Source organism: Nothoprocta perdicaria, unplaced genomic scaffold (genome assembly GCF_003342845.1).
Source record: "Nothoprocta perdicaria isolate Ctin4 unplaced genomic scaffold, notPer1 scaffold_5, whole genome shotgun sequence".
NCBI classification, from domain to species: domain Eukaryota; kingdom Metazoa; phylum Chordata; class Aves; order Tinamiformes; family Tinamidae; genus Nothoprocta; species Nothoprocta perdicaria.
The window spans coordinates 6,738,934-6,753,691 of NW_020455754.1; the positions used below are offsets into that span (position 1 = coordinate 6,738,934).

The window sequence follows — 14,758 nt, forward strand, 5'->3', positions numbered from 1 at the left end:
ATGTAAGCCTTAATACATATCACATAACACCTGGTATTGCATGTTATTGCTGAAGAAAGAAGAGTGTGTTAGTTCCTTTGGTGCTGGTAGAAGACAGTTGGGAGAGTTAGAGCAGCTCTAGCAAAGCCCACAGCAAAGCTGAACCACACCAAAAACATGCACATACTTAATGGGCAACCTGTCAGTAACCTCTGCACTCTAAGTTGGGGGCTTATTATAGAGGTGTTTTTTAAAACCTACAAAAGTTTTAAAACTTTTGGACAGTGGATGGACAACACTGAAAATAGAGGTCATTTGCTTATCTGCAGATAAATGCTTTGTGCATGCAGAGGTACCAATGGCTGGGGAGAACAGCAAGCTGAGATTATGGATCTTCAAGTAAAATCTGTTTGGACCTTTTAATGGCATGCTTGCTGCCTTAAAATATCATGCATATATGTGGCAAAACAATATTAATAAGCCATTACTTCAATAAAGAGCACCATAGAAAGGTAACCGTGATGGAATTAGAAGAAGTAGTGATAATGAACTCCTTAAATTTTTCTATTATCAAAATATCTTACAAAGGAGATCAGTATTGGCAACCCCATTTCACAACTGGGGAAAGTGAGACAAGGAACAACAACTGAATTGCCAGAAAGCAAGGAAATTCAACTCCCTAAAAGTATGCTTCACCCCTAGAAGAGCTCATTTACTGAAGACATGAACACACTGTCATTCACTGGCTATGTTGCTGATTGTTATAGGTCTTGCCTAGGTGGAGATACTTGGGAAAATTAATCCAAAAATCCTCTGTGKATTTACACAGAACCAAAGTAGCTTCAAGTGATTTAAGTTAAATTAAYGAAGGCCTGAGTGAGCCTATCTGCACAAAGCTTTTCAGTACCATTTACATCATCCACTTTGCCACATCTCTAATTTTCAATCAGAAAATTGTATGCAGACAAACTATTTCCAAAATAAAGGACTCACACTATCAATGAGGATTTTCATATCAACTACTTTATAAGGCCCAAATCTTATAGACCCAAACAGCAAAGACAAAAGAAGTTTACATCAGATCCCAAAATCAGGATTTTGGCAATTCTGAGCCATGTCATTGCTCTGGCTCCTTACTTTCTGAGGAAGGACAGAAGAGGGAGATGCCTTGATGCCAGAGCAGGAGCATAGAAAAGGTTGCACTTGAACAGAGTGCTCCGGAGAGAGGAGATTTGAGGAAATGCACAGCAGTGAGAAAAACAGAGTTCAAATAAATCTGCCCAGCAGATTTGTCATCATTCTCACAACTCAGATACAAACTTTGTGACATCTCATTGGGTTCCTTAAGCTCCAGCTCACCATGGAATGCATCACCATGACACAGTGTGAARATGTGTTACTTGTTCTTTTGATCATCAGACCTGTGGCTGTCATTGATCTAGGTGGCTGCACTTGCAAACATCTGCTTGAGAATTGCTTTTTAAATAATTATTTGGCTTTCTGAGCTTTCACTGAAAAATGTCTCTGACCCTCCTGGCTGAGAAAAWCCTGAAAATATGACTTCCTAAAGAGCAAAATAAAAAGGCAAATAGACTAGGATTTCACCCTTTTTTTTTTTTTTAATTCCACATGAATCTCATCCTGATCTCTGCATATTGAGGACTCAGTTCTCCCTTCCCARTAAAGAAGGGCAGGGTCTGGTAGGTGATTTCTAGGAGACGGTACAGACTCTCGGGTGCCTTCCTTGCTGGGATGGGAGAGGCTGAAGCTGCACTAGGTGTATTTTAAATAGTTGAAAAGTGATATATTTGTGGATTTCTTGTTGTTTTTTTTTTCCCCCCCCCCTGCCGTGGCCCATTTGAACAGAAGCAGCACTGCCAGTGCTGGAAGCAAACCAATGCCTTAGAGAAATGTTTTAGTTTCTCATAGGTTTTTAACCTGGCCATCATCTATGATCTGCCCTCTTTCCCTGTGTACTCTTACTACATCAATGTATCACCTTGCTAATTCCCTCTGCTAAAACAGTCATTCTTCTCCCCACACAGCTGTTCATCTCACCAAGGCTCTCATCATTTCATGCCACAGACCAACTCCAATTTTCTTTTCTCTAACACAGAAAACTGCCATTTTGTCCTACTTGTATTTTCAGAGAATGCCATTGAAAAGGTGATTTTCTCAGCTTCACTTCAGACTCCCTTCTACGTATTCCCTCCCCTCACTTTTCTTCAACTACCACATCAAACATAAGCTGCTTGGTCTGTATTTTCAAGGCGCTTCACAACTTCTATCTGCTTTATCCATCRTTTATCACTGAATTTCGAGAGATCAGCTCTCACCTCCAATCAGCCCCAACGCCAGATGGAAGCATCCCTAAATCCTTCCCCCTCCTTCCTCAATACAGCTAACTAGCATGAAACAGCAATTCCTCCCTTCTGTGCCAGAGACTGTGGCAGATGGCACCACCCTCTTTGTTACATGATAATCCTTTTTAAAGAAAGATAAGGAAAGTGAAATGCAGGGGAAGTTTAATGAGGACTTTGCAATGGAGTTACAGAGTCTTTACACAGACTGGAAGTCATTCCTGGGGTCACTGGGTCCGGTCCCCGCTATSACATGCCCTGCATCATATAATCTCTTCATAAACTTGCTGAGCTACAGCTTTAAAGTAGCTGGGGTTTTGTGTTCATTGCTATTCTTACCAAAAAGCTGCTCCTCAGTCACAGACTGTCCTAAGACTCCAAAACTTGTCTTCATTCTAAGGACGAGTTTATTTATGGTCATTTATTCTCCACTCTTCTCCAGTGTAAATAGCCCTTTTTCCTCCCTGATGTTTCTATAAAGTRTGACCATAAGCCTTCATTTTGGTGTAATTAACCAAGCCTTCTCTCTGTCTTCATAATATGCCCCRTCTACACACATTCCCGTTTTTATTCACCTTTTTAAGCACAGATATTCCACAAAAGATATATCATGCAAAGACATTAGCAGCTCCTTATTTGTATCCCAGGTACTTTTCCTGAGATAGCCTAGGAAACCATTTGTCTTTTTCCTAAGTCCATCGCGTTGGTGGACACAATTATTTTGGACCAAAAGCATTAACGAAAATATTGACAAAAGMATTTGCAAAGCTCAGCCTGACATATCATTTCCATGCTAACCTATTCCTCATCAAATGTATAGCTCTTCTAATAAACTCCCCTGCAAAACAAAAAGCACTTTCCTAAAGCACAGAATAGTTAGCCAAGAAGACATTCTCTAGAAGACCTGCTACTAGTAATATTTATCACATTTTTCACAAGCTCCTGTTGTGTTTTGCTCCATTTGCCATTCGTGCTCCTATCATCTAAATTATTCATTCTTCAAAATTTGTTCTAAAGCTCTAGATGCAACCAGCCCTAACCCTACAAAGATAATGAAGAGGAGGAATATGCAGACATAGAGCTACATCATGTAACAGAGCAGCACCCTCTGTTATTAATAGGCTATAGCAGGAGGTTAAAGCACCATCCCTATAAATCTGTGGCAAATCTGATTCTGCAGAGCTGAGTTTGGAGTAGAGGGTCTGTTACCCATTTTTTGCCCCTTCTTAAACACAGATACTTTATTTGCTATCCTGCAGTCACACAKTGCCACCTTTGAGTTAATAGATTTATTAAAAAAGCCTTACGACCAGATTTGCAATTTCACACATCAATTCTTCCAGAATTTTAGGACCGAAAGTTCCAGTCACCCCCCAGCTAGAGTTTATAGAAATCTTTATGCTTTTATTCCCCTCTGGCAGGGCAACTCTCCTTCCACACCGTCTTTCCCATTAACCATTACATGTTTATCCCAATGGGAACTGATTACCTTTCATTTCTACATACAAGCATTGAGATCAGGTCTCCAATGCAGTGAGTGATGCTTCTGCATCCTCAGTGGAAGAACTGTATTGGATTTGCGATGAAACATTAAGAAATACATAGGATATAAAGAGCATTTCAGAAACTCAGCAAGGATATTAAGATGAACAAGTATGTTTTAAAAACCTCTGCRCGATTCTTGAGGTGGAATAAGCATGGTAGATCGACTGCACCATTAACACAAAACCTCTTCCAGGATTGGAGTGCACTTCTGCAATAAAGAGGAGAGAACAGTGCTTGTGGCAACCACAGCCACAGTAATTGCCTGGGAACCTTGCGAGACACTGAAGCCCAGAAGATGAAGGGAAGAGGGAATAACACAGCGAAAAATGCTGAAAACAAATATTGCGAGACACCCAAACAGTTATTTCACTGCAACAGTAAAAAAACGCCTTGTGTTTTATTTAGGAACAGTCTCGCAATGCTCTTGCTTTCACCAAAATCAAAGGAGAGCACTAAAAGAGCCCATTAGCATTGCAGATGGCTGCTTCACTATGGATCTGCTTTCTGAAATCCATAGGAATCCTCAAATTCTCCTTGCATGCCCCTCCTAAAGCCTGACTGATGGGGAGCAAGCCCTGCAGCTGGAGCGCTTCAGGCTCCTTTCAGACATGACTTAGCTCCAAGCTTGTCGGGTCAAACTGCAGGGCCAAAAGGTGTGGGATTAGGTCGCTTGTTTCCGAAAGAGCCATGAGAGCACAGAAAGAAGGAGCCCAAACAGGCACAAAATGAGACAACATTTTTAAAACTCAAGAGATACTCCAAGAGAATCACTTTGGGTTTTTCTTCCCATTTCACCATAGGCAAATGGCTCACTAAGCTAAAGCCCAGCCAGCCTTAGTTTAAAATACAGATTCTCTTTCTTCCCCATCTCTCCCTGGAGGAAAAATTGCAGGAAAGACCATGACCCAGAGTCATGGAGCCAAACGAGCCCATGCAGTTTGGAGCAGGAGCCTGGGCGGTGGCTGGYGTGCGGCTGCTACGCAGCGTGCAGGCACAGCCCTGCTCCTGAAACCCAGTCAAGACAGCCTCTCCTGCCGGTTACATTAAATGTCACTTTCCAAACGCAAATGACAGATGACAAGGTGTTTCCATCTGTAGCGGCGAGGTCTCCTCCTGAACCCATTCTCCCACATCTGGCTACTGCCAGCGGATCCTGCGTGCCCTGCAAGCACACCTCTGCTAAATYACTTCCGAAGGCTCCAAAGTACCATTTTGCTTTATAGCCACTGTCAAACCAAAGCGTTTCAAGTTAATTTCTTACAACCTACTCCACTGTCTGCTTTGTTCTATTTCATCCCATATGATATTTATTCCCCTGCCAAATGTGCATTTATTTGTTGACATTTTTATTAAATTAGACTGCAAKAAATCTGTCTGCATTCATGTTTATATCCCCTCATGCTCAAGTATTCACAGGACCCCTAAGTAAGTTGCATACATTAAATGCATGGTCAAATGCATTCACAATGCGTTAATAAAGTCAAAGTACTGATAATCAAACATGATAAYGACCCAGCATGGCTGGAAGGGGACCACTGAAAGCAAAGCTTTTGTCAAAGCARGCAATCGTCTCTCTCCCAAATAGAAAGGCAAGATTCTGGGAATGGCTTCACTTCCCGATTGCAATAATTCACATTTTTAGTTTCTTTGCAGCCAGCATAGGGAAGTTTTGGATCCCTAATATCTGTAAMATTTGCCAGAGCCAAATACAGCTAAGGGTTGTGTATATCAAAATATTGGGAAAGATACAACATTAGTGAACTCCCAGCATATTCCACTCAGCTCTTAATAGAGAATTTAAAATGCTCCTTAGCTCTTTAAGCAATTGGTAAATATAAGAGAAAGGGAGCAGAGGAAAAGTGAGGCATAGGAGGGCTATGATTTGCCTGATGTCACCCAGCAAACTGCCAGCAATAATGATCAGACCTGCTAAATCCCATCCAGAAAGGCCTGATGGAACCAAATTCACGCATTTCACATCCATGTCATTTGAAGCTTGTTTCTGAAACGTCCGTGCCAAAAGAGTATTTTCATGCAGTATCTTTTYAGCATAACTTAAAGCAACGGGCAGACCAATGAGTCATAAATTCACAGCAGCAAGGTCACTCAAGGTGGAGGCTTTTCCTCAGCTCTCTCTTGCTGCCCCTTGTCTTATCAGTCAGGCCCTATATCACGCAGCACACGTGCTCTGCAATTCATAGGCAGGACGGGGGGATAGGAAAGAGCGTCCTCATGCCTCATTTCTCCCTCCATGCCATTCACATGGAACTTGATAAAAGGAATGCAGAGATATTCAGGGCAGCCACTCCAGAGGACTCGGAACACAGGAAATTTTTGCTAAATTACAATGTCTCAGAATTGGCAACAGCACACTGATTATGTCCCATTGTGACTGTGATGTCCTTGGCGATGGAGCTGGGAGACTGCAAAGTGAACATAATGCTCCTATATGTGACTCTAATGACTGATGATGCTCTGCTGTGGGTAGCAATTTTGAAATAACCAAGAATGGCGACAAAAAATATTGCCTTTGTCTTTTAGCTTCAGAAGAACTTAGCATGAAACCRAAAGTACAATACAGTATTGCCAGCTACGCAAGCGGCTAATAGGGAAATTTACAGCCTCATCAAGTATGTCATGCTAATCTTCCCTGTGCCTATTCCTGCAGGATATCCAGGAATCCAGGAAAAGTGATGTGTTTTCATGTGTGGGATAAAATCCCAGAGCACAAGGAGAGCCAACTAATGCTACAGATCACACAATGAAATAAACACATTAAATGTAACATTTTATAGAGAACCAGATGCTTTACTCACTCTAGTTGCGTCCTGTCATACTGATAGCTTACATTGGATAAAACAATTGCTTCATCTCMCAGAGAGAAGAATTATTTTGATTTTGCTACCTGCTTAGACTACTGTTATGATGTCTTCAACCTGACCTAGAATCACTGCTTGCAACCCTCTTGTATCATGGAGAAATGCCAGTGTGCTCAGGAGTAACTTCTGTTCCGTGATCCTACTCATAATCAATATATGCAGAGGGGACTTGCAAAGTGTGTCCCACATTAGACAGGGATGAGGGAGTTTTGCTCATTCCTTAACTACCACCTGCTAGAGCATGAAGGACTTTTGTGCAGATAAATGTAGCTGTCACTYGAATGGAAAACACTGTGTCAGCAATCAAGTGGATGAGAGAGAAGAACACGTCCAGGGGAAATCACACCAGAATACTGAATGCAGATCCCCTGGCTGCTTTCTTCTGCTGGAAGCTCTAGATCTCCTTTGAGCTTCCCACTGCTATGTCCATCCCTGCCCAACACAATTGCTAAGAAAAGACCTGCAGATTTTCCTCCTAACTCACAAGAGCAGTTTGCAAATTCAGCCAAAATAAGGGACAACATCTAGTGCTGTAGGAGACAGCCCTGGCCATCCTCACCCTTACACACAAGCTGAATGTTTTGATTTTTACACACTGCCTGAGCAAGCTAATTTAAACCCATGCAGGTCAGTCTCCAGGGATTGAAGACTGACATAAGAGGGGCAACGAAATCTATTTCTGATCTGCCAGAACAGCAGGTACTGAGAAGTCCAAGTGTTGTGCTGACAGGACATTTATGTTTGCCTTTCAGAGTTGGGTAAATAGGAAAAGCAGAAATTGGTTAACTTCAAGATAACACAGATGGTTTTGAGAACATGGTGCCTTTGCTTTGACGATTGCTCGGATTCCTGAAGATACTGGACTGAGCAAATTTTGTTTTAATCTATCCTGAAGGATTTTAGAGTCAAGATATAGTTCTGAAAATGAGGTCCTCACTCAAACCAACATGCAGAGTTCATTACCATGCTGACCCTTCTGTTCTGACAGTCAGCATCTATTAATCTTCTCTCCTTCCATTACTGCAGAAGCCAATGGAGAACAGAAATGTAATGACAGGCCCCAGTAAATCCTTCTGAAAATATTTTCCTACAAAGACAGTAACTCAGTGCCCACAGCACCTAGTCTCCTCTGTTTGTGATCTCATAGACAAAGAAATGCAGAGAAGATGGTGKTTTTTTGGTACCTAAGAGCTAAATTTGCCGTGGTAGAGATAAATTCTGTTGTGTTCTGCCCAGCAAAAAGGTTATTTGGAACTAGAAGAGACTGATCACATGTAAGAACCTTTCAAATGGTCCTGTAAGAAGGCAAAAGAGTGGGTTTTATATATCAGAAGCTCATCTGCTAGCTTCTCCCTTTTTTTCAATTAGATTTTTACTTCCAAATAGAAACTATCACAAAGTTCAGCTTGTGTGCACTCTACCCATTTCACCCTATTGCATCTTTCTGGGCAAAATTTGCTCTTTGGCAAGAGCTGAAAGCCATGTCCAAGACCTACTTCCACCCCAGTGTGGAGGGCTGGGCTGTTCACAACTTTAAATGGTGATGACGGCTCTGGCAGACAAGCTCTGAGGAATCTAGCAGAGGCAATTTAAGAAGTTAGTGCTCCCAGAGGTCCACTCTCCCCAGAACAATTAGAGGCAAACATGTGCTTGCATTTCAATGGCTTCAGGGTAAAGGCTGGCATACTAATGGGAGCCCATTGCCAGCCACCCTTCGGCTCAAACACTCAACTCATCACTCAGAGGGTGTGCGGCTCATCTAGACCACAGGAAAGACTCGGGAAGATAACATCTTCCCTAATCCCATTGCCGAAGTCCATCTCTTGCTCCTCTCAGCTTCCTGTCACACCAGCAGCACACACATCTTTTCATGTGTGATGTTTGCCACTTCTGCAAGCTTTCTCAGCAAGGCTATTTGGAGAGAGAAGCTTGCTGGTGGTGAAGCTAAACTAGTAAGCAAGGTCCTACTACAGACCTAGGTGCCTCCATTGCTACAGTCTTGAGGCACCTCCCCATCAACAATAACAAAGTCGGATCTATCAAAAGGGAGCTGAGGTAGGTATAGCTGCACATAATCACAGGGAACATGCGTGCACCCAGGTACAAACCATCCTATGCTAAAGAAATGAATCTTGCATGAAAACATATCCCTTCCAAGCTGAAAGGCTATTCCAGATTTTCCTTTCTCAGTCCTGCTTTTTATGTTTCAAATGAGGGTTTTTTTCCTTCGTTTCCTCAGCTGAACACCACTTTCCCTCAGGAGCACTGGGGAACAATTAGAGCAAMGAGAAAATGGTAAAAATAACACAAACACAGCATATTCCTCATGACACTGACAGCCAGAATGCTGCTGAATATGTCAGAGTACCGAAACATTAACAAGTTTAATAACCAAACAGGTGAACAAGAGTTGTACTTTCAATTGCTAGCAAAGTCGGTTCCTTTGCTAGAAATACCTTCAAAAGTCAGAGTACCTCCACTGCCATGTTAATATACTTTAAGGTGCCCGTTAATTTGGCACTTGAGATGATAATCACTGCATTTTTGACATTGTTTCATTTGTAGCAGTGCTGTGGTGAAAAAGCATGCAAACATTGCTGGGTTAAAATACGTGTTTTCCCAGTGGAAATTAGTACTGAAAATCAGGCTAAACATATTAGTTCGAGCTGGCTTTTTATTTTTTTCCCCACTCTTCCTGTAGTTTTACACTTCATATTCTCAATAATTGTAGCCCTTATGAACAATTATGTAAAATTATGTAAAATGCAATATGATCAAGGTATTAGACTATTATTATCCCAGTTGCAAGTGCATGAATCATTTCTAGAGAGTAGCTATAGAAACCCCAGAATTTTCTGTCAGTTAGAGTTTAAGAGATTTTTTTTTTCCTTTTGAGTATTTATAACAATTAAATCCTAACCTTGATAAGTTTAAAAGGAAGAAAAAAATAGCGTAGTTGTTATGAGTCCTCATTAGGAAGGAAAAAAAGTGGCTTTGATGAATTGTTCCTGCTTTGACAATTAATTAATTGAATGGTTTCCTACTTATTTGAAGAGCCCTTCCTGGAGCAGGCATCTGGGGAGGGCTGGGGTGGACATGCAGCATTTCTTTGGGGATGGGACTGGAGAGATTACCAGGTCATTCCTGCCAAGAAGCGCTTGGATCTTTCCATGCATTAAGACCTGGCAGAGGGCTTGGCTTGATAATGCAGTTTGAGTCACATGTTGAATGAATCACACTTAGCGACAGCTCATAACTGACAGAAAGATATTCAAAAGCTTTAGATCTGAATGAGCACAGGTATTTTCTTCTCCGCATGAGTGTGCTAGCTTGCTTCCCGGGGTGCAGTGAAACATGCTTTCTCCTGGGTATGAAAAATACTGGGTTTGGGATTTTGTTTATTTTGGTATATCTGAGTATGTGTGTATATACATTGGGAAGGTCAACAAACATTATATTAATGCAAATCTTTGTCCCAGTCCTGAAATTTCATCAAAATCAAGGGGAATGCAGATAGATAAAGAGTCTCAGCATCACTGGTCACATTACAGGACGTGCATTAAATCTCCCCTATGCTAAAGAATAACAATTCCCACTACTTTTGAAAATGACAAACTAGTATGTGGAGGGGCGGGGAGGGGAAGAAACAAAACACAATGACCCATTTCTTTACTTTCTATTTCCTCTGGATCTATAGAATGATCTGTATGTAAGACAAAGCTCTGGAGATTGCTCAAGAAATGCTAATATAATCCATTCTGTCTCAAATCTTACAAGAACCATGAAAATGATATTACAATGTTACAGAAAATAATAGGGCCTTGAAATTAGGGGAAAAAAGTCACAGAGAAAAATGTGTCTGAGCCAGGCTCCAAGGAAATTACAAGAAGAGTTGGCTTTTTTCCCCTCTCTGAAGAAGAAACTGAACAAAGTACCAGTACATACGTGAATAAGATGCACCTAAAATTAAGCAACTACTATCATTTGGTAAAAAGACTAGGATAAACATATATGTACAGATCCATAAAAAAGAAATTCTTGTCTTGCATAGCAAAGCTGGTGGTGATGCGTGGTTGTTTAGCCTGCGGAGGGAAAAGCTTTTTCCTAGAGAAGAACACACTACTTTTCCCGTCATTCCTGGTTTTCTCGTTGTTTTTTGTTTGGTTGCTTTTCAGTATCTGATTTTCCAAGATATATCTTTCATTTGAGTGCTGCTACATCCTATCTTTCTTCCTCCTCCTGCTCCTCACTGCAGTGCAACACATGAACTTGCTGTCATTGCTCACTGCCACTCAAGGCGGTCACAAAACCRGACTAGGGCTTCATTTAAAAATAAGGAACTGGATCTGAGAACAGCTGAAGCTGCAATGACCCCATCAAGACCAATCAAGGACTCCTGAAGCACTCTCCTCTWGTTCAGAATACACGAGGCACTGTATATTAGGCCAGTCACTCACCATTTATGAATATCTATGGTTTTTGATGAAATTTCACTGCAAATTAGTGCCCCCTCTTCCTTTTCACACTGCAGCAGCCTCTGGTGCAGATTCTTTAGTGACATACGTACACATTGACAGTAGGACCAAATAATTCTTTAATCTAAAGGGACAGCACTGAATATCTACGTTTTAAGCAGAAAGTCATCGTCTGTTTTGGGCTATAGCCCATGGGAAGCAGCAACAGGGCTGCTTTCTATCTGGAGCCTGGCTGCAGATGCCCAAGTTTGCACTAATTATCTAGCTGGCAAAGCCCAGCCTGTTAAACTTAAGATTAGCATTAATAAACGTAAGAGAAAGTTATCTATCTACCTAATTGTCTGGAAAAAACTATGCTCCCCATTTAAAAGAATGGGACAATATTAATCGTCATTCAACAGCACAAGCTTGTTGTTTAACGGCCTTCTTATGGCCTTTTTCCTTGAAAAGGAGAAAACGCATAAATAAAGAAATGTGTGTGTTGGGGGAAAAGTGACTGTAACTAGAAGTGAAATGCTAATGCTATTTCATTAAATGATTTGTGAAGAATGAGATAAGAGATTGACATTCTCAAAGAATAGTTTTTTTAAATACCTTGTGCTCAAGATTCCCCTCTAGGCAACTTTTCATCTTTCTTCATTAAAAAAATAGCATTAAATTTTATTAAAGAGTCCCAATTAAGCGGGTAACTTGCTTCAAAGAGCATTCAGGCTTAGGGGGATATGTTAAACGTTAACAGAGATGGGAAGATTCACCCGTAAAGCTGACTTTAAAAACAGCATCTTTCTGACTGGTACAATTTGGCTTGCACACCCTCAAGGCATCCTCCTAGACTTAACYGATGCTTATTTTGGGAAGCAGCACACAAATGCTTGGATTTCAGGTCAAGTAGATGGCAAAGTTGGCTGTAACAAGTGCAAACTTTTGCTGATAGGAGAGCTCTTTACAGTCTTGAAAAGCTTTTTCCTTTTCTTTTCTTTTTTAATGATCATTTTCCTTATATCCTAACCCAATTTAATTCAAAGATGACATCAGACACACACAAACCAAACATTATGCATATAGCTACAACATCGCTTAACTTGGAGTGTTGCATATCTTGCCTTCTTTCTTAAATGCAACCAGCAACACACACACACTGGCTTAAAAAATATACAGTCAATCTTCAATGCAGAAAGGTCATAGGAAAGAAGATTTCAACCTCATATACCTGAATTCTCTCCAGTGGGTAGGATGCACATCACTTAGGACACAACTTTTGGCCATTCCTGCTGCCTAAGCTGAATCTCTGCCAGTCTGAAATCCAAAGCCAAACTTCAAAATCACTCCTAGAATTCCCTTACGTTCTCCCAGTAAGAAGGCCAGAGTGATAACTCAGAGAATGAAGTAAAAAGCAAAGGAGAAGACCGATGCCACCCAAGGCCTCTGAGCCAATGTGGGAAAGGGGCTGTGCCAGCACGGGCTGCTCCTGGGCTCACTGCAGCCCCTGGGAGAGGCAAGAAGGCAAATGGTGACGGAGTGAAAGCCACAGCAATGCACAGTCCTCCCCAAAAAACTGCCTTCCCGTCCATGGACTGACTGCAAGGCCTGGCAAGGGCTCTTGGCCACTGCCTGCCTGCAGGGAGGGCAGGAATGATGCTCCACCTACCCTGCYTCACATGCCAGGGAGAAAGAGCAGGATACAAGTACAGATACTGCAARAGCATTCAGAAGATATAGCAAGACATGCTGTGGAGTGGGAAAAAGMAAGACAGATGTATTAAAATAGAGTTCTCCTGTCTTGTGGAAAAGCACACACTGCTATCCCTATGGCAGATCTTCCTTCTGAGTGACGCTGCAGTAGGAGACCTTATATGCAGCCATACAAATGTCACATTCACATTGAGACATTGATAGAGTCCTTTGCTTTACATTCATAGCCTGCATTTCCTTCACTTCTAATTGAATGCTAATTTCGCATTCATTCTTCATAGCCAGATTTAGACAAGGCACCCAGTGGTGCATACTTAGGGGGCTGTTGTTATTTATTTTTTATCAGAGTATGTCATTCCCAGGTAAAGGATGTGCTGTCTGCAATGTAATTATGTATTCTGGATAATGTTTGCATTGACTGGAAGCATATAAGTCAACTGCATATTGTATTGTGTATTATTTCATATTTATTATTTGCTGTCAAAGTGCTTTTGAAAAGCAATGCTTATGAGCTGTGTGTACTTTACTATAAATATAAGGCCCACTGAAGAAGGTACAGGGATCAGGATAAATCTCATCTGACAAATCCATCAGAGGTAACCTCTACTTCTTTCCAATCTGCCAGTTACAACAAACAATCCAAACTCAGGCTGAATGCAGAGGAAAAGAACTGGATRGTCTCAGTAGCAAACACTACTGTGSGAAGSTCCAGGAAGGCTGGTTTCATGAGGTCAGTAAGGTATAAAGGGAGACTATATTTCCCCCAAAACATATTAATAGCATCCCCGAGATAAAGCTTTTTTTTTTTTTTTTTTAAATTTTTAATTCCTCCTAAAAGAGATAGGTTCAAAATGATACCTTTCTCACTCTTTCAATAAGACATTTGATCTCACAAGGTAAAAATCACTTATAAGTGAGAATCATACTGCAACATACTCAATAATTTTCCCTCCTCTCCTTTTCATCTAATTTCATCGGTGATAAATGAGCCGATTTTCACTGGGTGAAATGTGGCAGCAACTCTGTTTCTTTATTCTGCCCCAGAACTGGCTGAATAATTTTACCTTGGTACAGGAAAAGGAAAGCTATTGCAGCATTTTTTTATTAGCATGGAGTTTAAAAGTGAAAAGAGAGTAAAACAAAGCTGCTGAAAGTACTGTAAAATGTTTTAATACTGTAATTATGATTATTGTCATGGCTTTTAACATTGTGTTGCTTCATCACTATAGGATGTCTCCTCACTGCCCTCCCCTCAGAGCCAGTACAGTTGTCTGAGTAATTCTCAGCTGCATCAGAGGCAYCTGAGGGACCTGAGCTGACTGGTAACCACTGAGGACTTCCTTCAGTTTAATTTCCTGGCCTCTCGATGTTTATTTATGTACTTTTTCTGAATGGGGGGGAAAAAAAACCCAAAATTGATATTCATAAGACACATAGTAAGAACAAGTATATTCTGGATTCAGAAACAGAATGGTCGTCTTTGATAGGGACCAAAACAGTCTGTGAACAAGCTTTATCTCCTTCTCCCCATAAAAAATGTTTATGATATAGCTCATCTATTCAGTGTACACAGACCGACAGGAACCAGGACATACCCTGTGTGACAGCACAGCTTCTGTCAGGCAATGGCAAGGGAAAAGGTAATTATGTTTTATGTTCTATCTTTTCCTCTGCATTCATTTCATTACCCTATAAACCTTCACTGGGAATAATCAAGAGAGATACACTGGCTGCACAGCAAATACATTGAGGTCAAACCTGCCTGAACTTGCAGCTTTATCCTAACTGTTCTATCAAGACATCTCACTGACCTGCTCTCCAAGTTGAT

At 41.1% G+C, this 14,758-nt stretch overlaps 1 long non-coding RNA gene across 1 annotated transcript in view; it reads right to left on the reverse strand.

Moving 5' to 3' along the window:
* Positions 1 to 14,758, reverse strand: part of LOC112954480 — a 122,796-nt gene that overhangs the window by 65,203 nt on the left and 42,835 nt on the right. The window lies entirely within an intron of this gene.